General features: G+C 37.6%; 26 non-coding genes across 26 annotated transcripts; all 26 read left to right on the top strand.

Annotated features, from left to right (window-relative positions):
* Positions 1-672: 672 nt before the first annotated feature.
* Positions 673-745, top strand: TRNAF-GAA (transfer RNA phenylalanine (anticodon GAA)). The gene has a single exon. It is a non-coding gene; the product is annotated as a tRNA-Phe (tRNA).
* Positions 746-1,556: 811 nt separating this feature from the next.
* TRNAF-GAA (transfer RNA phenylalanine (anticodon GAA)) lies at positions 1,557-1,629 on the top strand. Its single transcript has one exon. It is a non-coding gene; the product is annotated as a tRNA-Phe (tRNA).
* Positions 1,630-2,443: 814 nt separating this feature from the next.
* TRNAF-GAA (transfer RNA phenylalanine (anticodon GAA)) lies at positions 2,444-2,516 on the top strand. The gene has a single exon. It is a non-coding gene; the product is annotated as a tRNA-Phe (tRNA).
* Positions 2,517-3,330: 814 nt separating this feature from the next.
* Positions 3,331-3,403, top strand: TRNAF-GAA (transfer RNA phenylalanine (anticodon GAA)). Its single transcript has one exon. It is a non-coding gene; the product is annotated as a tRNA-Phe (tRNA).
* Positions 3,404-4,215: 812 nt separating this feature from the next.
* On the top strand, positions 4,216-4,288 carry TRNAF-GAA (transfer RNA phenylalanine (anticodon GAA)). The gene has a single exon. It is a non-coding gene; the product is annotated as a tRNA-Phe (tRNA).
* Positions 4,289-5,101: 813 nt separating this feature from the next.
* On the top strand, positions 5,102-5,174 carry TRNAF-GAA (transfer RNA phenylalanine (anticodon GAA)). The gene has a single exon. It is a non-coding gene; the product is annotated as a tRNA-Phe (tRNA).
* Positions 5,175-5,985: 811 nt separating this feature from the next.
* On the top strand, positions 5,986-6,058 carry TRNAF-GAA (transfer RNA phenylalanine (anticodon GAA)). The gene has a single exon. It is a non-coding gene; the product is annotated as a tRNA-Phe (tRNA).
* An 814-nt stretch (positions 6,059-6,872) lies between these two features.
* Positions 6,873-6,945, top strand: TRNAF-GAA (transfer RNA phenylalanine (anticodon GAA)). The gene has a single exon. It is a non-coding gene; the product is annotated as a tRNA-Phe (tRNA).
* Positions 6,946-7,759: 814 nt separating this feature from the next.
* TRNAF-GAA (transfer RNA phenylalanine (anticodon GAA)) lies at positions 7,760-7,832 on the top strand. The gene has a single exon. It is a non-coding gene; the product is annotated as a tRNA-Phe (tRNA).
* Positions 7,833-8,644: 812 nt separating this feature from the next.
* TRNAI-GAU (transfer RNA isoleucine (anticodon GAU)) lies at positions 8,645-8,718 on the top strand. The gene has a single exon. It is a non-coding gene; the product is annotated as a tRNA-Ile (tRNA).
* An 813-nt stretch (positions 8,719-9,531) lies between these two features.
* TRNAF-GAA (transfer RNA phenylalanine (anticodon GAA)) lies at positions 9,532-9,604 on the top strand. The gene has a single exon. It is a non-coding gene; the product is annotated as a tRNA-Phe (tRNA).
* Positions 9,605-10,418: 814 nt separating this feature from the next.
* On the top strand, positions 10,419-10,491 carry TRNAF-GAA (transfer RNA phenylalanine (anticodon GAA)). Its single transcript has one exon. It is a non-coding gene; the product is annotated as a tRNA-Phe (tRNA).
* An 812-nt stretch (positions 10,492-11,303) lies between these two features.
* On the top strand, positions 11,304-11,376 carry TRNAF-GAA (transfer RNA phenylalanine (anticodon GAA)). The gene has a single exon. It is a non-coding gene; the product is annotated as a tRNA-Phe (tRNA).
* Positions 11,377-12,190: 814 nt separating this feature from the next.
* TRNAF-GAA (transfer RNA phenylalanine (anticodon GAA)) lies at positions 12,191-12,263 on the top strand. The gene has a single exon. It is a non-coding gene; the product is annotated as a tRNA-Phe (tRNA).
* Positions 12,264-13,074: 811 nt separating this feature from the next.
* Positions 13,075-13,147, top strand: TRNAF-GAA (transfer RNA phenylalanine (anticodon GAA)). Its single transcript has one exon. It is a non-coding gene; the product is annotated as a tRNA-Phe (tRNA).
* Positions 13,148-13,961: 814 nt separating this feature from the next.
* Positions 13,962-14,034, top strand: TRNAF-GAA (transfer RNA phenylalanine (anticodon GAA)). Its single transcript has one exon. It is a non-coding gene; the product is annotated as a tRNA-Phe (tRNA).
* Positions 14,035-14,848: 814 nt separating this feature from the next.
* On the top strand, positions 14,849-14,921 carry TRNAF-GAA (transfer RNA phenylalanine (anticodon GAA)). Its single transcript has one exon. It is a non-coding gene; the product is annotated as a tRNA-Phe (tRNA).
* An 812-nt stretch (positions 14,922-15,733) lies between these two features.
* TRNAF-GAA (transfer RNA phenylalanine (anticodon GAA)) lies at positions 15,734-15,806 on the top strand. The gene has a single exon. It is a non-coding gene; the product is annotated as a tRNA-Phe (tRNA).
* An 814-nt stretch (positions 15,807-16,620) lies between these two features.
* TRNAF-GAA (transfer RNA phenylalanine (anticodon GAA)) lies at positions 16,621-16,693 on the top strand. Its single transcript has one exon. It is a non-coding gene; the product is annotated as a tRNA-Phe (tRNA).
* An 814-nt stretch (positions 16,694-17,507) lies between these two features.
* On the top strand, positions 17,508-17,580 carry TRNAF-GAA (transfer RNA phenylalanine (anticodon GAA)). The gene has a single exon. It is a non-coding gene; the product is annotated as a tRNA-Phe (tRNA).
* An 811-nt stretch (positions 17,581-18,391) lies between these two features.
* TRNAF-GAA (transfer RNA phenylalanine (anticodon GAA)) lies at positions 18,392-18,464 on the top strand. The gene has a single exon. It is a non-coding gene; the product is annotated as a tRNA-Phe (tRNA).
* Positions 18,465-19,277: 813 nt separating this feature from the next.
* TRNAF-GAA (transfer RNA phenylalanine (anticodon GAA)) lies at positions 19,278-19,350 on the top strand. The gene has a single exon. It is a non-coding gene; the product is annotated as a tRNA-Phe (tRNA).
* Positions 19,351-20,161: 811 nt separating this feature from the next.
* On the top strand, positions 20,162-20,234 carry TRNAF-GAA (transfer RNA phenylalanine (anticodon GAA)). The gene has a single exon. It is a non-coding gene; the product is annotated as a tRNA-Phe (tRNA).
* An 815-nt stretch (positions 20,235-21,049) lies between these two features.
* TRNAF-GAA (transfer RNA phenylalanine (anticodon GAA)) lies at positions 21,050-21,122 on the top strand. The gene has a single exon. It is a non-coding gene; the product is annotated as a tRNA-Phe (tRNA).
* Positions 21,123-21,934: 812 nt separating this feature from the next.
* On the top strand, positions 21,935-22,007 carry TRNAF-GAA (transfer RNA phenylalanine (anticodon GAA)). Its single transcript has one exon. It is a non-coding gene; the product is annotated as a tRNA-Phe (tRNA).
* An 812-nt stretch (positions 22,008-22,819) lies between these two features.
* On the top strand, positions 22,820-22,892 carry TRNAF-GAA (transfer RNA phenylalanine (anticodon GAA)). Its single transcript has one exon. It is a non-coding gene; the product is annotated as a tRNA-Phe (tRNA).
* Positions 22,893-22,911: the final 19 nt, after the last annotated feature.

The raw sequence follows: 22,911 nt of genomic DNA, 5'->3' as shown, positions 1-22,911 counted from the left end.
AGCTTGGCGAAATAGCTCAGTTGTGACAACATTAGACTGAAGATCTAAGGGTGTCTTGTTCAATCCTGGGGTTTAGCATGGTTGGGTGTTTGCTTTTGCTACTGAATAGCAATTTAGCAGCAAAAACTGTTGTGTTCAGGTTTTGATCTTGAAAAGCATTTTATGTTATTTCAGTTTGCAAAATCTTTAGCTCCTAAAAAAAGACATTCTTATCAGTATAGCTTGCCAAAATAGCTCAGTTGTGAGAGCAATAGACTGAAGACCTTAAAATCCCTAGTACGATCGTGGGTTTCCACATGTTTGGGTGTTTGCAGTTTGTTACTGAGTAGCAATTCAGCAAAAAGAAATTTAGCAGCAGAAACTTTCATTTTCAGGTTTCGCCCTCTAGGACACTTGATGTTCTTTCAGTTTGCCTTATCTTAAACACCAAAAAAGACTTTCTAAACGTCAGACTTACACGCAATAGCTCTTTTGTGAGAGCATTAAACTGAAGATCTAAAGGTCCTGGGTTTGATCCCAGGATTCGGCATGTTTAGTTGCTGTATTTTTGTTACAGAATAGCAATTTACCAGCAGAATCTTTCATTATCAGGTGTTGTTCATCAAGAACACTTAATGCTCTTTTTTTCCCCAGCCTAAAACCCCAAATACGACTTCACATCTTTCACAATTAGCCGAAATAGCTCAGTTGGGAGAGCGTTAGACTGAAGATCTAAAGGTCCCTGGTTCGATCCCGGGTTTCGGCATATTTAGTTGCTGTTTTTTTGTTACAGAATAGCAATTTAGCAGCAGAAACTGCCGTGTTCAGGTTCTGGTCTTCAAGATCATTTCATGTTATTACAGTTTGCATTATTATTAGCCCCAATAAAAGAATTTCTTATTAGTAGAGCTTGGCGAAATAGCTCAGTTGTGACAACATTAGACTGAAGATCTAAGGGTGTCTTGTTCAATCCTGGGGTTTAGCATGATTGGGTGTTTGCTTTTGCTACTGAATAGCAATTTAGCTGCAAAAACTGTTGTTTTCAGTTTTTGATCTTGAAAAACATTTTATGTTATTTCAGTTTGCAAAATCTTTAGCTCCAAAAAAAGACATTCTTATCAGTATAGCTTGCCAAAATAGCTCAGTTGTGAGAGCAATAGACTGAAGACCTTAAAATCCCTAGTACGATCGTGGGTTTCCACATGTTTGGGTGTTTGCAGTTTGTTACTGAGTAGCAATTCAGCAAAAAGAAATTTAGCAGCTGAAACTTTCATTTTCAGGTTTCGCCCTCTAGGACACTTGATGTTCTTTCAGTTTGCCTTATCTTAAACACCAAAAAAGACTTTCCAAATGTCAGACGTAGCTGCAATAGCTAATTTGGGAGAGCATTGGACTGAAGATCTATAAGTCCCTGGTTTGATCCCGGGTTTCGGCATGTTTAGTAGCTGTATTTTTGTTACAGAATAGCAATTTACCAGCAGAATCTTTCATTATAAGGTGTTGCTCTTCAAGAACACTTGATGCTCTTTTTTTCCCAACCTAAAACCCCAAATACGACTTTGCATCTGTCACAATTAGCTGAAATAGTTCAGTTGGGAAAGCGTTAGACTGAAGATCTAAAGGTCCCTGGTTCGATCCTGGGTTTCGGCATATTTAGTTGCTGTTTTTTTTGTTACAGAATAGCAATTTAGCAGCAGAAACTGCCGTGTTCAGGTTCTGGTCTTCAAGAACATTTCATGTTATTACAGTTTGCATTATTATTAGCCCCAATAAAATAATTTCTTATTAGTAGAGCTTGGCGAAATAGCTCAGTTGTGACAACATTAGACTGAAGATCTAAGGGTGTCTTGTTCAATCCTGGGGTTTAGCATGGTTGGGTGTTTGCTTTTGCTACTGAATAGCAATTTAGCAGCAAAAACTGTTGTGTTCAGGTTTTGATCTTGAAAAGCATTTTATGTTATTTCAGTTTGCAAAATCTTTAGCTCCTAAAAAAAGACATTCTTATCAGTATAGCTTGCCAAAATAGCTCAGTTGTGAGAGCAATAGACTGAAGACCTTAAAATCCCTAGTACGATCGTGGGTTTCCACATGTTTGGGTGTTTGCAGTTTGTTACTGAGTAGCAATTCAGCAAAAAGAAATTTAACAGCAGAAACTTTCATTTTCAGGTTTCGCCCTCTAGGACACTTGATGTTCTTTCAGTTTGCCTTATCTTAAACACCAAAAAAGACTTTCTAAACGTCAGACTTACACGCAATATCTCTTTTGTGAGAGCATTAAACTGAAGATCTAAAGGTCCTGGGTTCGATCCCAGGATTTGGCATGTTTAGTTGCTGTATTTTTGTTACAGAATAGCAATTTACCAGCAGAATCTTTCATTATCAGGTGTTGTTCATCAAGAACACTTAATGCTCTTTTTTTTCCCAGCCTAAAACCCCAAATACGGCTTGACATCTTTTACAATTAGCCGAAATAGCTCAGTTGGGAGAGCGTTAGACTGAAGAGCTAAAGGTCCCTGGTTCTATCCTGGGTTTCGGCATATTTAGTTGCTGTTTTTTTGGTTACAGAATAGCAATTTAGCAGCAGAAACTGCCGTGTTCAGGTTCTGGTCTTCAAGATCATTTCATGTTATTACAGTTTGCATTATTATTAGCCCCAATAAAAGAATTTCTTATTAGTAGAGCTTGGCGAAATAGCTCAGTTGTGAGAACATTAGACTGAAGATCTAAGGGTGTCTTGTTCAATCCTGGGGTTTAGCATGGTTGGGTGTTTGCTTTTGCTACTGAATAGCAATTTAGCAGCAAAAACTGTTGTTTTCAGTTTTTGATCTTGAAAAATATTTTATGTTATTTCAGTTTGCAAAATCTTTAGCTCCAAAAAAAAAGACATTCTTATCAGTATAGCTTGCCAAAATAGCTCAGTTGTGAGAGCAATAGACTGAAGACCTTAAAATCCCTAGTACGATCGTGGGTTTCCACATGTTTGGGTGTTTGCAGTTTGTTACTGAGTAGCAATTCAGCAAAAAGAAATTTAGCAGCAGAAACTTTCATTTTCAAGTTTCGCCCTCTAGGACACTTGATGTTCTTTCAGTTTGCCTTATCTTAAACACCAAAAAAGACTTTCAAAACGTAAGACTTACACGCAATAGCTCTTTTGTGAGAGCATCAAACTGAAGATCTAAAGGTCCTGGGTTCGATCCCAGGATTCGGCATGTTTAGTAGCTGTATTTTTGTTACAGAATAGCAATTTACCAGCAGAATCTTTCATTATAAGGTGTTGCTCTTCAAGAACACTTGATGCTCTTTTTTTCCCAACCTAAAACCCCAAATACGACTTCACATCTGTCACAATTAGCCGAAATAGCTCAGTTGGGAGAGCGTTAGACTGAAGATCTAAAGGTCCCTGGTTCGATCCCGGGTTTTGGCATATTTAGTTGCTGTTTTTTTTGTTACAGAATAGCAATTTAGCAGCAGAAACTGCCGTGTTCAGGTTCTGGTCTTCAAGAACATTTCATGTTATTACAGTTTGCATTATTATTAGCCCCAATAAAATAATTTCTTATTAGTAGAGCTTGGCGAAATAGCTCAGTTGTGACAACATTAGACTGAAGATCTAAGGGTGTCTTGTTCAATCCTGGGGTTTAGCATGGTTGGGTGTTTGCTTTTGCTACTGAATAGCAATTTAGCAGCAAAAACTGTTGTTTTCAGTTTTTGATCTTGAAAAACATTTTATGTTATTTCAGTTTGCAAAATCTTTAGCTCCAAAAAAAGACATTCTTATCAGTATAGCTTGCCAAAATAGCTCAGTTGTGAGAGCAATAGACTGAAGACCTTAAAATCCCTAGTACGATCGTGGGTTTCCACATGTTTGGGTGTTTGCATTTTGTTACTGAGTAGCAATTCAGCAAAAAGAAATTTAGCAGCAGAAACGTTTATTTTCAGGTTTCGCCCTCTAGGACACTTGATGTTCTTTCAGTTTGCCTTATCTTAAACACCAAAAAAGACTTTCCAAATGTCAGACGTAGCTGCAATAGCTCATTTGGGAGAGCATTAGACTGAAGATCTATAAGTCCCTGGTTAGATCCCGGGATTCGGCATGTTTAGTAGCTGTATTTTTGTTACAGAATAGAAATTTACCAGCAGAATCTTTCATTATAAGGTGTTGCTCTTCAAGAACAATTGATGCTCTTTTTTTCCCAACCTAAAACCCCAAATACGACTTCACATCTGTCACAATTAGCCGAAATAGCTCAGTTGGGAGAGCGTTACACTGAAGATCTAAAGGTCCCTGGTTCGATCCCGGGTTTCTGCATATTTAGTTGCTGTTTTTTTGTTACAGAATAGCAATTTAGCAGCAGAAACTGCCGTGTTCAGGTTCTGGTCTTCAAGAACATTTCATGTTATTACAGTTTGCATTATTATTAGCCCCAATAAAAGAATGTCTTATTAGTAGAGCTTGGCGAAATAGCTCAGTTGTGACAACATTAGACTGAAGATCTAAGGGTGTCTTGTTCAATCCTGGGGTTTAGCATGGTTGGGTGTTTGCTTTTGCTACTGAATAGCAATTTAGCAGCAAAAACTGTTGTGTTCAGGTTTTGATCTTGAAAAGCATTTTATGTTATTTCAGTTTGCAAAATCTTTAGCTCCTAAAAAAAGACATTCTTATCAGTATAGCTTGCCAAAATAGCTCAGTTGTGAGAGCAATAGACTGAAGACCTTAAAATCCCTAGTACGATCGTGGGTTTCCACATGTTTGGGTGTTTGCAGTTTGTTACTGAGTAGCAATTCAGCAAAAAGAAATTTAGCAGCAGAAACTTTCATTTTCAGGTTTCGCCCTCTAGGACACTTGATGTTCTTTCAGTTTGCCTTATCTTAAACACCAAAAAAGACTTTCTAAACGTCAGACTTACACGCAATAGCTCTTTTGTGAGAGCATTAAACTGAAGATCTAAAGGTCCTGGGTTTGATCCCAGGATTCGGCATGTTTAGTTGCTGTATTTTTGTTACAGAATAGCAATTTACCAGCAGAATCTTTCATTATCAGGTGTTGTTCATCAAGAACACTTAATGCTCTTTTTTTCCCCAGCCTAAAACCCCAAATACGACTTCACATCTTTCACAATTAGCCGAAATAGCTCAGTTGGGAGAGCGTTAGACTGAAGATCTAAAGGTCCCTGGTTCGATCCCGGGTTTCGGCATATTTAGTTGCTGTTTTTTTGTTACAGAATAGCAATTTAGCAGCAGAAACTGCCGTGTTCAGGTTCTGGTCTTCAAGATCATTTCATGTTATTACAGTTTGCATTATTATTAGCCCCAATAAAAGAATTTCTTATTAGTAGAGCTTGGCGAAATAGCTCAGTTGTGACAACATTAGACTGAAGATCTAAGGGTGTCTTGTTCAATCCTGGGGTTTAGCATGATTGGGTGTTTGCTTTTGCTACTGAATAGCAATTTAGCTGCAAAAACTGTTGTTTTCAGTTTTTGATCTTGAAAAACATTTTATGTTATTTCAGTTTGCAAAATCTTTAGCTCCAAAAAAAGACATTCTTATCAGTATAGCTTGCCAAAATAGCTCAGTTGTGAGAGCAATAGACTGAAGACCTTAAAATCCCTAGTACGATCGTGGGTTTCCACATGTTTGGGTGTTTGCAGTTTGTTACTGAGTAGCAATTCAGCAAAAAGAAATTTAGCAGCTGAAACTTTCATTTTCAGGTTTCGCCCTCTAGGACACTTGATGTTCTTTCAGTTTGCCTTATCTTAAACACCAAAAAAGACTTTCCAAATGTCAGACGTAGCTGCAATAGCTAATTTGGGAGAGCATTGGACTGAAGATCTATAAGTCCCTGGTTTGATCCCGGGTTTCGGCATGTTTAGTAGCTGTATTTTTGTTACAGAATAGCAATTTACCAGCAGAATCTTTCATTATAAGGTGTTGCTCTTCAAGAACACTTGATGCTCTTTTTTTCCCAACCTAAAACCCCAAATACGACTTTGCATCTGTCACAATTAGCTGAAATAGTTCAGTTGGGAAAGCGTTAGACTGAAGATCTAAAGGTCCCTGGTTCGATCCTGGGTTTCGGCATATTTAGTTGCTGTTTTTTTTGTTACAGAATAGCAATTTAGCAGCAGAAACTGCCGTGTTCAGGTTCTGGTCTTCAAGAACATTTCATGTTATTACAGTTTGCATTATTATTAGCCCCAATAAAATAATTTCTTATTAGTAGAGCTTGGCGAAATAGCTCAGTTGTGACAACATTAGACTGAAGATCTAAGGGTGTCTTGTTCAATCCTGGGGTTTAGCATGGTTGGGTGTTTGCTTTTGCTACTGAATAGCAATTTAGCAGCAAAAACTGTTGTGTTCAGGTTTTGATCTTGAAAAGCATTTTATGTTATTTCAGTTTGCAAAATCTTTAGCTCCTAAAAAAAGACATTCTTATCAGTATAGCTTGCCAAAATAGCTCAGTTGTGAGAGCAATAGACTGAAGACCTTAAAATCCCTAGTACGATCGTGGGTTTCCACATGTTTGGGTGTTTGCAGTTTGTTACTGAGTAGCAATTCAGCAAAAAGAAATTTAACAGCAGAAACTTTCATTTTCAGGTTTCGCCCTCTAGGACACTTGATGTTCTTTCAGTTTGCCTTATCTTAAACACCAAAAAAGACTTTCTAAACGTCAGACTTACACGCAATATCTCTTTTGTGAGAGCATTAAACTGAAGATCTAAAGGTCCTGGGTTCGATCCCAGGATTCGGCATGTTTAGTTGCTGTATTTTTGTTACAGAATAGCAATTTACCAGCAGAATCTTTCATTATCAGGTGTTGTTCATCAAGAACACTTAATGCTCTTTTTTTTCCCAGCCTAAAACCCCAAATACGGCTTGACATCTTTCACAATTAGCCGAAATAGCTCAGTTGGGAGAGCGTTAGACTGAAGATCTAAAGGTCCCTGGTTCTATCCTGGGTTTCGGCATATTTAGTTGCTGTTTTTTTGGTTACAGAATAGCAATTTAGCAGCAGAAACTGCCGTGTTCAGGTTCTGGTCTTCAAGATCATTTCATGTTATTACAGTTTGCATTATTATTAGCCCCAATAAAAGAATTTCTTATTAGTAGAGCTTGGCGAAATAGCTCAGTTGTGAGAACATTAGACTGAAGATCTAAGGGTGTCTTGTTCAATCCTGGGGTTTAGCATGGTTGGGTGTTTGCTTTTGCTACTGAATAGCAATTTAGCAGCAAAAACTGTTGTTTTCAGTTTTTGATCTTGAAAAACATTTTATGTTATTTCAGTTTGCAAAATCTTTAGCTCCAAAAAAAAAGACATTCTTATCAGTATTGCTTGCCAAAATAGCTCAGTTGTGAGAGCAATAGACTGAAGACCTTAAAATCCCTAGTACGATCGTGGGTTTCCACATGTTTGGGTGTTTGCAGTTTGTTACTGAGTAGCAATTCAGCAAAAAGAAATTTAGCAGCAGAAACTTTCATTTTCAAGTTTCGCCCTCTAGGACACTTGATGTTCTTTCAGTTTGCCTTATCTTAAACACCAAAAAAGACTTTCAAAACGTAAGACTTACACGCAATAGCTCTTTTGTGAGAGCATCAAACTGAAAATCTAAAGGTCCTGGGTTCGATCCCAGGATTCGGCATGTTTAGTAGCTGTATTTTTGTTACAGAATAGCAATTTACCAGCAGAATCTTTCATTATAAGGTGTTGCTCTTCAAGAACACTTGATGCTCTTTTTTTCCCAACCTAAAACCCCAAATACGACTTGACATCTTTCACAATTAGCCTAAATAGCTCAGTTGGGAGAGCGTTAGACTGAAGATCTAAAGGTCCCTGGTTCGATCCCGGGTTTCGGCATATTTAGTTGCTGTTTTTTTTGTTACAGAATAGCAATTTAGCAGCAGAAACTGCCGTGTTCAGGTTCTGGTCTTCAAGAACATTTCATGTTATTACAGTTTGCATTATTATTAGCCCCAATAAAATAATTTCTTATTAGTAGAGCTTGGCGAAATAGCTCAGTTGTGACAACATTAGACTGAAGATCTAAGGGTGTCTTGTTCAATCCTGGGGTTTAGCATGGTTGGGTGTTTGCTTTTGCTACTGAATAGCAATTTAGCAGCAAAAACTGTTGTTTTCAGTTTTTGATCTTGAAAAACATTTTATGTTATTTCAGTTTGCAAAATCTTTAGCTCCAAAAAAAGACATTCTTATCAGTATAGCTTGCCAAAATAGCTCAGTTGTGAGAGCAATAGACTGAAGACCTTAAAATCCCTAGTACGATCGTGGGTTTCCACATGTTTGGGTGTTTGCATTTTGTTACTGAGTAGCAATTCAGCAAAAAGAAATTTAGCAGCAGAAATGTTTATTTTCAGGTTTCGTCCTCTAGGACACTTGATGTTCTTTCAGTTTGCCTTATCTTAAACACCAAAAAAGACTTTCCAAATGTCAGACGTAGCTGCAATATCTCATTTGGGAGAGCATTAGACTGAAGATCTATAAGTCCCTGGTTCGATCCCGGGTTTCGGCATGTTTAGTAGCTGTATTTTTGTTACAGAATAGCAATTTACCAGCAGAATCTTTCATTATAAGGTGTTGCTCTTCAAGAACACTTGATGCTCTTTTTTTCCCAACCTAAAACCCCAAATACGACTTCACATCTGTTACAATTAGCTGAAATAGCTCAGTTGGGAGAGCGTTAGACTGATAGATCTAAAGGTCCCTGGTTCGATCCCGGGTTTCGGCATATTTAGTTGCTGTTTTTTTTGTTACAGAATAGCAATTTAGCAGCAGAAACTGCTGTGTTCAGGTTCTGGTCTTCAAGAACATTTCATGTTATTACAGTTTGCATTATTATTAGCCCCAATAAAATAATTTCTTATTAGTAGAGCTTGGTGAAATAGCTCAGTTGTGACAACATTAGACTGAAGATCTAAGGGTGTCTTGTTCAATCCTGGGGTTTAGCATGGTTGGGTGTTTGCTTTTGCTACTGAATAGCAATTTAGTAGCAAAAACTGTTGTGTTCAGGTTTTGATCTTGAAAAGCATTTTATGTTATTTCAGTTTGCAAAATCTTTAGCTCCTAAAAAAAGACATTCTTATCAGTATAGCTTGCCAAAATAGCTCAGTTGTGAGAGCAATAGACTGAAGACCTTAAAATCCCTAGTACGATCGTGGGTTTCCACATGTTTGGGTGTTTGCAGTTTGTTACTGAGTAGCAATTCAGCAAAAAGAAATTTAGCAGCTGAAACTTTCATTTTCAGGTTTCGCCCTCTAGGACACTTGATGTTCTTTCAGTTTGCCTTATCTTAAACACCAAAAAAGACTTTCCAAATGTCAGATGTAGCTGCAATAGCTAATTTGGGAGAGCATTAGACTGAAGATCTATAAGTCCCTGGTTCGATCCCGGGTTTCGGCATGTTTAGTAGCTGTATTTTTGTTACAGAATAGCAATTTACCAGCAGAATCTTTCATTATAAGGTGTTGCTCTTCAAGAACACTTGATGCTCTTTTTTTCCCAACCTAAAACCCCAAATACGACTTTGCATCTGTCACAATTAGCTGAAATAGTTCAGTTGGGAGAGCGTTAGACTGAAGATCTAAAGGTCCCTGGTTCGATCCTGGGTTTCGGCATATTTAGTTGCTGTTTTTTTTGTTACAGAATAGCAATTTAGCAGCAGAAACTGCCGTGTTCAGGTTCTGGTCTTCAAGAACATTTCATGTTATTACAGTTTGCATTATTATTAGCCCCAATAAAAGAATTTCTTATTAGTAGAGCTTGGCGAAATAGCTCAGTTGTGACAACATTAGACTGAAGATCTAAGGGTGTCTTGTTCAATCCTGGGGTTTAGCATGGTTGGGTGTTTGCTTTTGCTACTGAATAGCAATTTAGCAGCAAAAACTGTTGTGTTCAGGTTTTGATCTTGAAAAGCATTTTATGTTATTTCAGTTTGCAAAATCTTTAGCTCCTAAAAAAAGACATTCTTATCAGTATAGCTTGCCAAAATAGCTCAGTTGTGAAAGCAATAGACTGAAGACCTTAAAATCCCTAGTACGATCGTGGGTTTCCACATGTTTGGGTGTTTGCAGTTTGTTACTGAGTAGCAATTCAGCAAAAAGAAATTTAACAGCAGAAACTTTCATTTTCAGGTTTCGCCCTCTAGGACACTTGATGTTCTTTCAGTTTACCTTATCTTAAACACCAAAAAAGACTTTCTAAACGTCAGACTTACACGCAATATCTCTTTTGTGAGAGCATTAAACTGAAGATCTAAAGGTCCTGGGTTCGATCCCAGGATTCGGCATGTTTAGTTGCTGTATTTTTGTTACAGAATAGCAATTTACCAGCAGAATCTTTCATTATCAGGTGTTGTTCATCAAGAACACTTAATGCTCTTTTTTTCCCCAGCCTAAAACCCCAAATACGGCTTGACATCTTTCACAATTAGCCGAAATAGCTCAGTTGGGAGAGCGTTAGACTGAAGATCTAAAGGTTCCTGGTTCGATCCCGGGTTTTGGCATATTTAGTTGCTGTTTTTTTTGTTACAGAATAGCAATTTAGCAGCAGAAACTGCCGTGTTCAGGTTCTGGTCTTCAAGAACATTTCATGTTATTACAGTTTGCATTATTATTAGCCCCAATAAAAGAATTTCTTATTAGTAGAGCTTGGCGAAATAGCTCAGTTGTGACAACATTAGACTGAAGATCTAAGGGTGTCTTGTTCAATCCTGGGGTTTAGCATGGTTGGGTGTTTGCTTTTGCTACTGAATAGCAATTTAGCAGCAAAAACTGTTGTGTTCAGGTTTTGATCTTGAAAAACATTTTATGTTATTTCAGTTTGCAAAATCTTTAGCTCCAAAAAAAGACATTCTTATCAGTATAGCTTGCCAAAATAGCTCAGTTGTGAGAGCAATAGACTGAAGACCTTAAAATCCCTAGTACGATCGTGGGTTTCCACATGTTTGGGTGTTTGCATTTTGTTACTGAGTAGCAATTCAGCAAAAAGAAATTTAGCAGCAGAAACGTTTATTTTCAGGTTTCGCCCTCTAGGACACTTGATGTTCTTTCAGTTTGCCTTATCTTAAACACCAAAAAAGACTTTCCAAATGTCAGACGTAGCTGCAATAGCTCATTTGGGAGATCATTAGACTGAAGATCTATAAGTCCCTGGTTCGATCCCGGGTTTCGGCATGTTTAGTAGCTGTATTTTTGTTACAGAATAGCAATTTACCAGCAGAATCTTTCATTATAAGGTGTTGCTCTTCAAGAACACTTGATGCTCTTTTTTTCCCAACCTAAAACCCCAAATACGACTTCACATCTGTCACAATTAGCCGAAATAGCTCAGTTGGGAGAGCGTTAGACTGAAGATCTAAAGGTCCCTGGTTCGATCCCGGGTTTTGGCATATTTAGTTGCTGTTTTTTTTGTTACAGAATAGCAATTTAGCAGCAGAAACTGCCGTGTTCAGGTTCTGGTCTTCAAGAACATTTCATGTTATTACAGTTTGCATTATTATTAGCCCCAATAAAATAATTTCTTATTAGTAGAGCTTGGCGAAATAGCTCAGTTGTGACAACATTAGACTGAAGATCTAAGGGTGTCTTGTTCAATCCTGGGGTTTAGCATGGTTGGGTGTTTGCTTTTGCTACTGAATAGCAATTTAGCAGCAAAAACTGTTGTGTTCAGGTTTTGATCTTGAAAAGCATTTTATGTTATTTCAGTTTGCAAAATCTTTAGCTCCTAAAAAAAGACATTCTTATCAGTATAGCTTGCCAAAATAGCTCAGTTGTGAGAGCAATAGACTGAAGACCTTAAAATCCCTAGTACGATCGTGGGTTTCCACATGTTTGGGTGTTTGCAGTTTGTTACTGAGTAGCAATTCAGCAAAAAGAAATTTAGCAGCAGAAACTTTCATTTTCAGGTTTCGCCCTCTAGGACACTTGATGTTCTTTCAGTTTGCCTTATCTTAAACACCAAAAAAGACTTTCTAAACGTCAGACTTACACGCAATAGCTCTTTTGTGAGAGCATTAAACTGAAGATCTAAAGGTCCTGGGTTTGATCCCAGGATTCGGCATGTTTAGTTGCTGTATTTTTGTTACAGAATAGCAATTTACCAGCAGAATCTTTCATTATCAGGTGTTGTTCATCAAGAACACTTAATGCTCTTTTTTTCCCCAGCCTAAAACCCCAAATACGACTTCACATCTTTCACAATTAGCCGAAATAGCTCAGTTGGGAGAGCGTTAGACTGAAGATCTAAAGGTCCCTGGTTCGATCCCGGGTTTCGGCATATTTAGTTGCTGTTTTTTTGTTACAGAATAGCAATTTAGCAGCAGAAACTGCCGTGTTCAGGTTCTGGTCTTCAAGATCATTTCATGTTATTACAGTTTGCATTATTATTAGCCCCAATAAAAGAATTTCTTATTAGTAGAGCTTGGCGAAATAGCTCAGTTGTGACAACATTAGACTGAAGATCTAAGGGTGTCTTGTTCAATCCTGGGGTTTAGCATGATTGGGTGTTTGCTTTTGCTACTGAATAGCAATTTAGCTGCAAAAACTGTTGTTTTCAGTTTTTGATCTTGAAAAACATTTTATGTTATTTCAGTTTGCAAAATCTTTAGCTCCAAAAAAAGACATTCTTATCAGTATAGCTTGCCAAAATAGCTCAGTTGTGAGAGCAATAGACTGAAGACCTTAAAATCCCTAGTACGATCGTGGGTTTCCACATGTTTGGGTGTTTGCAGTTTGTTACTGAGTAGCAATTCAGCAAAAAGAAATTTAGCAGCTGAAACTTTCATTTTCAGGTTTCGCCCTCTAGGACACTTGATGTTCTTTCAGTTTGCCTTATCTTAAACACCAAAAAAGACTTTCCAAATGTCAGACGTAGCTGCAATAGCTAATTTGGGAGAGCATTGGACTGAAGATCTATAAGTCCCTGGTTTGATCCCGGGTTTCGGCATGTTTAGTAGCTGTATTTTTGTTACAGAATAGCAATTTACCAGCAGAATCTTTCATTATAAGGTGTTGCTCTTCAAGAACACTTGATGCTCTTTTTTTCCCAACCTAAAACCCCAAATACGACTTTGCATCTGTCACAATTAGCTGAAATAGTTCAGTTGGGAAAGCGTTAGACTGAAGATCTAAAGGTCCCTGGTTCGATCCTGGGTTTCGGCATATTTAGTTGCTGTTTTTTTTGTTACAGAATAGCAATTTAGCAGCAGAAACTGCCGTGTTCAGGTTCTGGTCTTCAAGAACATTTCATGTTATTACAGTTTGCATTATTATTAGCCCCAATAAAATAATTTCTTATTAGTAGAGCTTGGCGAAATAGCTCAGTTGTGACAACATTAGACTGAAGATCTAAGGGTGTCTTGTTCAATCCTGGGGTTTAGCATGGTTGGGTGTTTGCTTTTGCTACTGAATAGCAATTTAGCAGCAAAAACTGTTGTGTTCAGGTTTTGATCTTGAAAAGCATTTTATGTTATTTCAGTTTGCAAAATCTTTAGCTCCTAAAAAAAGACATTCTTATCAGTATAGCTTGCCAAAATAGCTCAGTTGTGAGAGCAATAGACTGAAGACCTTAAAATCCCTAGTACGATCGTGGGTTTCCACATGTTTGGGTGTTTGCAGTTTGTTACTGAGTAGCAATTCAGCAAAAAGAAATTTAACAGCAGAAACTTTCATTTTCAGGTTTCGCCCTCTAGGACACTTGATGTTCTTTCAGTTTGCCTTATCTTAAACACCAAAAAAGACTTTCTAAACGTCAGACTTACACGCAATATCTCTTTTGTGAGAGCATTAAACTGAAGATCTAAAGGTCCTGGGTTCGATCCCAGGATTCGGCATGTTTAGTTGCTGTATTTTTGTTACAGAATAGCAATTTACCAGCAGAATCTTTCATTATCAGGTGTTGTTCATCAAGAACACTTAATGCTCTTTTTTTTCCCAGCCTAAAACCCCAAATACGGCTTGACATCTTTTACAATTAGCCGAAATAGCTCAGTTGGGAGAGCGTTAGACTGAAGAGCAAAAGGTCCCTGGTTCTATCCTGGGTTTCGGCATATTTAGTTGCTGTTTTTTTGGTTACAGAATAGCAATTTAGCAGCAGAAACTGCCGTGTTCAGGTTCTGGTCTTCAAGATCATTTCATGTTATTACAGTTTGCATTATTATTAGCCCCAATAAAAGAATTTCTTATTAGTAGAGCTTGGCGAAATAGCTCAGTTGTGAGAACATTAGACTGAAGATCTAAGGGTGTCTTGTTCAATCCTGGGGTTTAGCATGGTTGGGTGTTTGCTTTTGCTACTGAATAGCAATTTAGCAGCAAAAACTGTTGTTTTCAGTTTTTGATCTTGAAAAATATTTTATGTTATTTCAGTTTGCAAAATCTTTAGCTCCAAAAAAAAAGACATTCTTATCAGTATAGCTTGCCAAAATAGCTCAGTTGTGAGAGCAATAGACTGAAGACCTTAAAATCCCTAGTACGATCGTGGGTTTCCACATGTTTGGGTGTTTGCAGTTTGTTACTGAGTAGCAATTCAGCAAAAAGAAATTTAGCAGCAGAAACTTTCATTTTCAAGTTTCGCCCTCTAGGACACTTGATGTTCTTTCAGTTTGCCTTATCTTAAACACCAAAAAAGACTTTCAAAACGTAAGACTTACACGCAATAGCTCTTTTGTGAGAGCATCAAACTGAAGATCTAAAGGTCCTGGGTTCGATCCCAGGATTCGGCATGTTTAGTAGCTGTATTTTTGTTACAGAATAGCAATTTACCAGCAGAATCTTTCATTATAAGGTGTTGCTCTTCAAGAACACTTGATGCTCTTTTTTTCCCAACCTAAAACCCCAAATACGACTTGACATCTTTCACAATTAGCCGAAATAGCTCAGTTGGGAGAGCGTTAGACTGAAGATCTAAAGGTCCCTGGTTCGATCCCGGGTTTCGGCATATTTAGTTGCTGTTTTTTTTGTTACAGAATAGCAATTTAGCAGCAGAAACTGCCGTGTTCAGGTTCTGGTCTTCAAGAACATTTCATGTTATTACAGTTTGCATTATTATTAGCCCCAATAAAATAATTTCTTATTAGTAGAGCTTGGCGAAATAGCTCAGTTGTGACAACATTAGACTGAAGATCTAAGGGTGTCTTGTTCAATCCTGGGGTTTAGCATGGTTGGGTGTTTGCTTTTGCTACTGAATAGCAATTTAGCAGCAAAAACTGTTGTTTTCAGTTTTTGATCTTGAAAAACATTTTATGTTATTTCAGTTTGCAAAATCTTTAGCTCCAAAAAAAGACATTCTTATCAGTATAGCTTGCCAAAATAGCTCAGTTGTGAGAGCAATAGACTGAAGACCTTAAAATCCCTAGTACGATCGTGGGTTTCCACATGTTTGGGTGTTTGCATTTTGTTACTGAGTAGCAATTCAGCAAAAAGAAATTTAGCAGCAGAAATGTTTATTTTCAGGTTTCGTCCTCTAGGACACTTGATGTTCTTTCAGTTTGCCTTATCTTAAACACCAAAAAAGACTTTCCAAATGTCAGACGTAGCTGCAATATCTCATTTGGGAGAGCATTAGACTGAAGATCTATAAGTCCCTGGTTCGATCCCGGGTTTCGGCATGTTTAGTAGCTGTATTTTTGTTACAGAATAGCAATTTACCAGCAGAATCTTTCATTATAAGGTGTTGCTCTTCAAGAACACTTGATGCTCTTTTTTTCCCAACCTAAAACCCCAAATACGACTTCACATCTGTTACAATTAGCTGAAATAGCTCAGTTGGGAGAGCGTTAGACTGAAGATCTAAAGGTCCCTGGTTCGATCCCGGGTTTCGGCATATTTAGTTGCTGTTTTTTTTGTTACAGAATAGCAATTTAGCAGCAGAAACTGCTGTGTTCAGGTTCTGGTCTTCAAGAACATTTCATGTTATTACAGTTTGCATTATTATTAGCCCCAATAAAATAATTTCTTATTAGTAGAGCTTGGTGAAATAGCTCAGTTGTGACAACATTAGACTGAAGATCTAAGGGTGTCTTGTTCAATCCTGGGGTTTAGCATGGTTGGGTGTTTGCTTTTGCTACTGAATAGCAATTTAGTAGCAAAAACTGTTGTGTTCAGGTTTTGATCTTGAAAAGCATTTTATGTTATTTCAGTTTGCAAAATCTTTAGCTCCTAAAAAAAGACATTCTTATCAGTATAGCTTGCCAAAATAGCTCAGTTGTGAGAGCAATAGACTGAAGACCTTAAAATCCCTAGTACGATCGTGGGTTTCCACATGTTTGGGTGTTTGCAGTTTGTTACTAAGTAGCAATTCAGCAAAAAGAAATTTAGCAGCAGAAACATTTATTTTCAGGTTTCGCCCTCTAGGACACTTGATGTTCTTTTAGTTTGCCTTATCTTAAACACCAAAAAAGACTTTCCAAATGTCAGACGTAGCTGCAATATCTCATTTGGGAGAGCATTAGACTGAAGATCTATAAGTCCCTGGTTCGATCCCGGGTTTCGGCATGTTTAGTAGCTGTATTTTTGTTACAGAATAGAAATTTACCAGCAGAATCTTTCATTATAAGGTGTTGCTCTTCAAGAACACTTGATGCTCTTTTTTTTCCCAACCTAAAACCCCAAATACGACTTCACATCTGTCACAATTAGCCGAAATAGCTAAGTTGGGAGAGCGTTAAACGGAAGATCTAAAGGTCCCTGGTTCGATCCTGGGTTTCGGCATATTTAGTTGCTGTTTTTTTTGTTACAGAATAGCAATTTAGCAGCAGAAACTGCCGTGTTCAGGTTCTGGTCTTCAAGAACATTTCATGTTATTACAGTTTGCATTATTATTAGCCCCAATAAAATAATTTCTTATTAGTAGAGCTTGGCGAAATAGCTCAGTTGTGAGAACATTAGACTGAAGATCTAAGGGTGTCTTGTTCAATCCTGGGGTTTAGCATGGTTGGGTGTTTGCTTTTGCTACTGAATAGCAATTTAGCAGCAAAAACTGTTGTGTTCAGGTTTTGATCTTGAAAAGCATTTTATGTTATTTCAGTTTGCAAAATCTTTAGCTCCTAAAAAAAGACATTCTTATCAGTATAGCTTGCCAAAATAGCTCAGTTGTGAGAGCAATAGACTGAAGACCTTAAAATCCCTAGTACGATCGTGGGTTTCCATATGTTTGGGTGTTTGCAGTTTGTTACTAAGTAGCAATTCAGCAAAAAGAAATTTAGCAGCAGAAACTTTCATTTTCAGGTTTCGCCCTCTAGGACACTTGATGTTCTTTCAGTTTGCCTTATCTTAAACACCAAAAAAGACTTTCTAAACGTCAGACTTACACGCAATAGCTCTTTTGTGAGAGCATCAAACTGAAGATCTAAAGGTCCTGGTTTCGATCCCAGGATTCGGCATGTTTAGTTGCTGTATTTTTGTTACAGAATAGCAATTTACCAGCAGAATCTTTCATTATCAGGTGTTGTTCATCAAGAACACTTAATGCTCTTTTTTTTCCCAGCCTAAAACCCCAAATATGGCTTGACATCTTTCACAATTAGCCGAAATAGCTCAGTTGGGAGAGCGTTAGACTGAAGATCTAAAGGTCCCTAGTTCGATCCTGGGTTACAGCATAATTAGTTGCTGTTTTTTTGTTACAGAATAGCAATTTAGCAGCAGAAACTGCCGTGTTCAGGTTCTGGTCTTCAAGATCATTTCATGTTATTACAGTTTGCATTATTATTAGCCCCAATAAAAGAATTTCTTATTAGTAGAGCTTGGCGAAATAGCTCAGTTGTGAGAACATTAGACTGAAGATCTAAGGGTGTCTTGTTCAATCCTGGGGTTTAGCATGGTTGGGTGTTTGCTTTTGCTACTGAATAGCAATTTAGCAGCAAAAACTGTTGTTTTCAGTTTTTGATCTTGAAAAACATTTTATGTTATTTCAGTTTGCAAAATCTTTAGCTCCAAAAAAAGACATTCTTATCAGTATAGCTTGCCAAAATAGCTCAGTTGTGAGAGCAATAGACTGAAGACCTTAAAATTCCTAGTACGATCGTGGGTTTCCACATGTTTGGGTGTTTGCAGTTTGTTACTGAGTAGCAATTCAGCAAAAAGAAATTTAGCAGCTGAAACTTTCATTTTCAATTTTCGCCCTCTAGGACACTTGATGTTCTTTCAGTTTGCCTTATCTTAAACACCAAAAAAGACTTTCCAAATGTCAGACATAGCTGCAATAGCTAATTTGGGAGAGCATTAGACTGAAGATCTATAAGTCCCTGGTTCGATCCTGGGTTTCGGCATGTTTAGTAGCTGTATTTTTGTTACAGAATAGCAATTTACCAGCAGAATCTTTCATTATAAGGTGTTGCTCTTCAAGAACACTTGATGCTCTTTTTTTCCCAACCTAAAACCCCAAATACGACTTTGCATCTATCACAATTAGCCAAAATAGCTCAGTTGGGAGAGCGTTAGACTGAAGATCTAAAGGTCCCTGGTTCGGTCCTGGGTTTCGGCATATTTAGTTGCTGTTTTTTTTTGTTACAGAATAGCAATTTAGCAGCAGAAACTGCCGTGTTCAGGTTCTGGTCTTCAAGAACATTTCATGTTATTACAGTTTGCATTATTATTAGCCCCAATAAAATAATTTCTTATTAGTAGAGCTTGGCGAAATAGCTCAGTTGTGACAACATTAGACTGAAGATCTAAGGGTGTCTTGTTCAATCCTTGGGTTTAGCATGGTTGGGTGTTTGCTTTTGCTACTGAATAGCAATTTAGCAGCAAAAACTGTTGTGTTCAGGTTTTGATCTTGAAAAGCATTTTATGTTATTTCAGTTTGCAAAATCTTTAGCACCACAAAAAGACATTCTTATCAGTATAGCTTGCCAAAATAACTCAGTTGTGAGAGCAATAGACTGAAGACCTTAAAATCCCTAGTACGATCGTGGGTTTCCACATGTTTGGGTGTTTGCAGTTTGTTACTGAGTAGCAATTCAGCAAAAAGAAATTTTGCAGCATAAACTTTCATTTTCAGGTTTCGCCCTCTAGGACACTTGATGTTCTTTCAGTTTGCCTTATCTTAAACACCAAAAAAGACTTTCTAAACATCAGACTTACACGCAATAACTCTTTTGTGAGAGCATTAAACTGAAGATCTAAAGGTCCTGGGTTCGATCCAAGGATTCGGCATGTTTAGTTGCTGTATTTTTGTTACAGAATAGCAATTTACCAGCAGAATCTTTCATTATCAGGTGTTGTTCATCAAGAACACTTAATGCTCTTTTTTCCCCAGCCTAAAACCCCAAATATGGCTTGACATCTGTCACAATTAGCTGAAATAGCTCAGTTGGGAGAGCGTTAGACCGAAGATCTAAAGGTCCCTGGTTCGATCCCGGGTTTCGGCATATTTAGTTGCTGTTTTTTTGTTACAGAATAGCAATTTAGCAGCAGAAACTGCCGTGTTCAGGTTCTGGTCTTCAAGATCATTTCATGTTATTACAGTTTGCATTATTATTAGCCCCAATAAAAGAATTTCTTATTAGTAGAGCTTGGCGAAATAGCTCAGTTGTGAGAACATTAGACTGAAGATCTAAGGGTGTCTTGTTCAATCCTGGGGTTTAGCATGGTTGGGTGTTTGCTTTTGCTACTGAATAGCAATTTAGCAGCAAAAACTGTTGTTTTCAGTTTTTGATCTTGAAAAACATTTTATGTTATTTCAGTTTGCAAAATCTTTAGCTAAAAAAAAAGACATTCTTATCAGTATAGCTTGCCAAAATAGCTCAGTTGTGAGAGCAATAGACTGAAGACCTTAAAATTCCTAGTACGATCGTGGGTTTCCACATGTTTGGGTGTTTGCAGTTTGTTACTGAGTAGCAATTCAGCAAAAAGAAATTTAGCAGCTGAAACTTTCATTTTCAATTTTCGCCCTCTAGGACACTTGATGTTCTTTCAGTTTGCCTTATCTTAAACACCAAAAAAGACTTTCCAAATGTCAGACATAGCTGCAATAGCTAATTTGGGAGAGCATTAGACTGAAGATCTATAAGTCCCTGGTTCGATCCCGGGTTTCGGCATGTTTAGTAGCTGTATTTTTGTTACAGAATAGCAATTTACCAGCAGAATCTTTCATTATAAGGTGTTGCTCTTCAAGAACACTTGATGCTCTTTTTTTCCCAACCTAAAACCCCAAATACGACTTTGCATCTATCACAATAAGCCAAAATAGCTCAGTTGGGAAAGCGTTAGACTGAAGATCTAAAGGTCCCTGGTTCGGTCCTGGGTTTCAGCATATTTAGTTGCTGGTTTTTTTTGTTACAGAATAGCAATTTAGCAGCAGAAACTGCCGTGTTCAGGTTCTGGTCTTCAAGAACATTTCATGTTATTACAGTTTGCATTATTATTAGCCCCAATAAAATAATTTCTTATTAGTAGAGCTTGGCGAAATAGCTCAGTTGTGACAACATTAGACTGAAGATCTAAGGGTGTCTTGTTCAATCCTGGGGTTTAGCATGGTTGGGTGTTTGCTTTTGCTACTGAATAGCAATTTAGCAGCAAAAACTGTTGTGTTCAGGTTTTGATCTTGAAAAGCATTTTATGTTATTTCAGTTTGCAAAATCTTTAGCTCCTAAAAAAAGACATTCTTATCAGTATAGCTTGCCAAAATAGCTCAGTTGTGAGAGCAATAGACTGAAGACCTTAAAATCCCTAGTACGATCGTGGGTTTCCACATGTTTGGGTGTTTGCAGTTTGTTACTGAGTAGCAATTCAGCAAAAAGAAATTTAGCAGCAGAAACTTTCATTTTCAGGTTTCGCCCTCTAGGACACTTGATGTTCTTTCAGTTTGCCTTATCTTAAACACCAAAAAAGACTTTCTAAACGTCAGACTTACACGCAATAACTCTTTTGTGAGAGCATTAAACTGAAGATCTACAGGTCCTGGGTTCGATCCCAGGATTCGGCATGTTTAGTTGCTGTATTTTTGTTACAGAATAGCAATTTACCAGCAGAATCTTTCATTATCAGGTGTTGTTCATCAAGAACACTTAATGCTCTTTTTTTCCCCAGCCTAAAACCCCAAATATGGCTTGACATCTTTCACAATTAGCTGAAATAGCTCAGTTGGGAGAGCGTTAGACCGAAGATCTAAAGGTCCCTGGTTTGATCCCAGGTTTTGGCATATTTAGTTGCTGTTTTTTTGTTACAGAATAGCAATTTAGCAGCAGAAACTGCCGTGTTCAGGTTCTGGTCTTCAAGATCATTTCATGTTATTACAGTTTGCATTATTATTAGCCCCAATAAAAGAATTTCTTATTAGTAGAGCTTGGCGAAATAGCTCAGTTGTGAGAACATTAGACTGAAGATCTAAGGGTGTCTTGTTCAATCCTGGGGTTTAGCATGGTTGGGTGTTTGCTTTTGCTACTGAATAGCAATTTAGCAGCAAAAACTGTTGTTTTCAGTTTTTGATCTTGAAAAACATTTTATGTTATTTCAGTTTGCAAAATCTTTAGCTCCAAAAAAAGACATTCTTATCAGTATAGCTTGCCAAAATAGCTCAGTTGTGAGAGCAATAGACTGAAGACCTTAAAATCCCTAGTACGATCGTGGGTTTCCACATGTTTGGGTGTTTGCAGTTTGTTACTAAGTAGCAATTCAGCAAAAAGAAATTTAGCAGCAGAAACTTTCATTTTCAGGTTTCGCCCTCTAGGACACTTGATGTTCTTTCAGTTTGCCTTATCTTAAACACCAAAAAAGACTTTTTAAACGTCAGACTTACACGCAATAGCTGTTTTGTGAGAGCATCAAACTGAAAATCTAAAGGTCCTGGGTTCGATCCCAGGATTCGGCATGTTTAGTTGCTGTATTTTTGTTACAGAATAGCAATTTACCAGCAGAATCTTTCATTATCAGGTGTTGTTCATCAAAAACACTTAATGCTCTTTTTTTCCCCAGCCTAAAACCCCAAATATGGCTTGACATCTTTCACAATTAGTCGAAATAGCTCAGTTGGGAGAACGTTAGACTGAAGATCTAAAGGTCCCTAGTTCGATCCCGGGTTTCAGCATATTTAGTTGCTGTTTTTTTGTTACAGAATAGCAATTTAGCAGCAGAAACTGCCGTGTTCAGGTTCTGGTCTTCAAGATCATTTCATGTTATTACAGTTTGCATTATTATTAGCCCCAATAAAATAATTTCTTATTAGTAGAGCTTGGCGAAATAGCTCAGTTGTGACAACATTAGACTGAAGATCTAAGGGTGTCTTGTTCAATCCTGGGGTTTAGCATGGTTGGGTGTTTGCTTTTGCTACTGAATAGCAATTTAGCAGCAAAAACTGTTGTGTTCAGGTTTTTATCTTGAAAAGCATTTTATGTTATTTCTGTTTGCAAAATCTTTAGCTCCAAAAAAAAGACATTCTTATCAGTATAGCTTGCCAAAATAGCTCAGTTGTGAGAGCAATAGACTGAAGACCTCAAAATCCCTAGTACGATCGTGGGTTTCCACATGTTTGGGTGTTTGCAGTTTGTTACTGAGTAGCAATTCAGCAAAAAGAAATTTAGCAGCAGAAACTTTCATTTTCAGGTTTCGCCCTCTAGGACACTTGATGTTCTTTCAGTTTGCCTTATCTTAAACACCAAAAAAGACTTTCCAAATGTCAGACATAGCTGCAATAGCTAATTTGGGAGAGCATTAGACTGAAGATCTATAAGTCCCTGGTTCGATCCCGGGTTTCGGCATGTTTAGTAGCTGTATTTTTGTTACAGAATAGCAATTTACCAGCAGAATCTTTCATTATAAGGTGTTGCTCTTCAAGAACACTTGATGCTCTTTTTTTCCCAACCTAAAACCCCAAATACGACTTTGCATCTATCACAATTAGCCAAAATAGCTCAGTTGGGAGAGCGTTAGACTGAAGATCTAAAGGTCCCTGGTTCGGTCCTGGGTTTCGGCATATTTAGTTGCTGTTTTTT

This window comes from Pseudophryne corroboree, chromosome 4 (assembly GCF_028390025.1).
Source record: "Pseudophryne corroboree isolate aPseCor3 chromosome 4, aPseCor3.hap2, whole genome shotgun sequence".
NCBI lineage: Eukaryota > Metazoa > Chordata > Amphibia > Anura > Myobatrachidae > Pseudophryne > Pseudophryne corroboree.
Note: the sequence above shows the minus strand (reverse complement) of the source record. Positions and strands in the feature narration are given on the sequence as shown.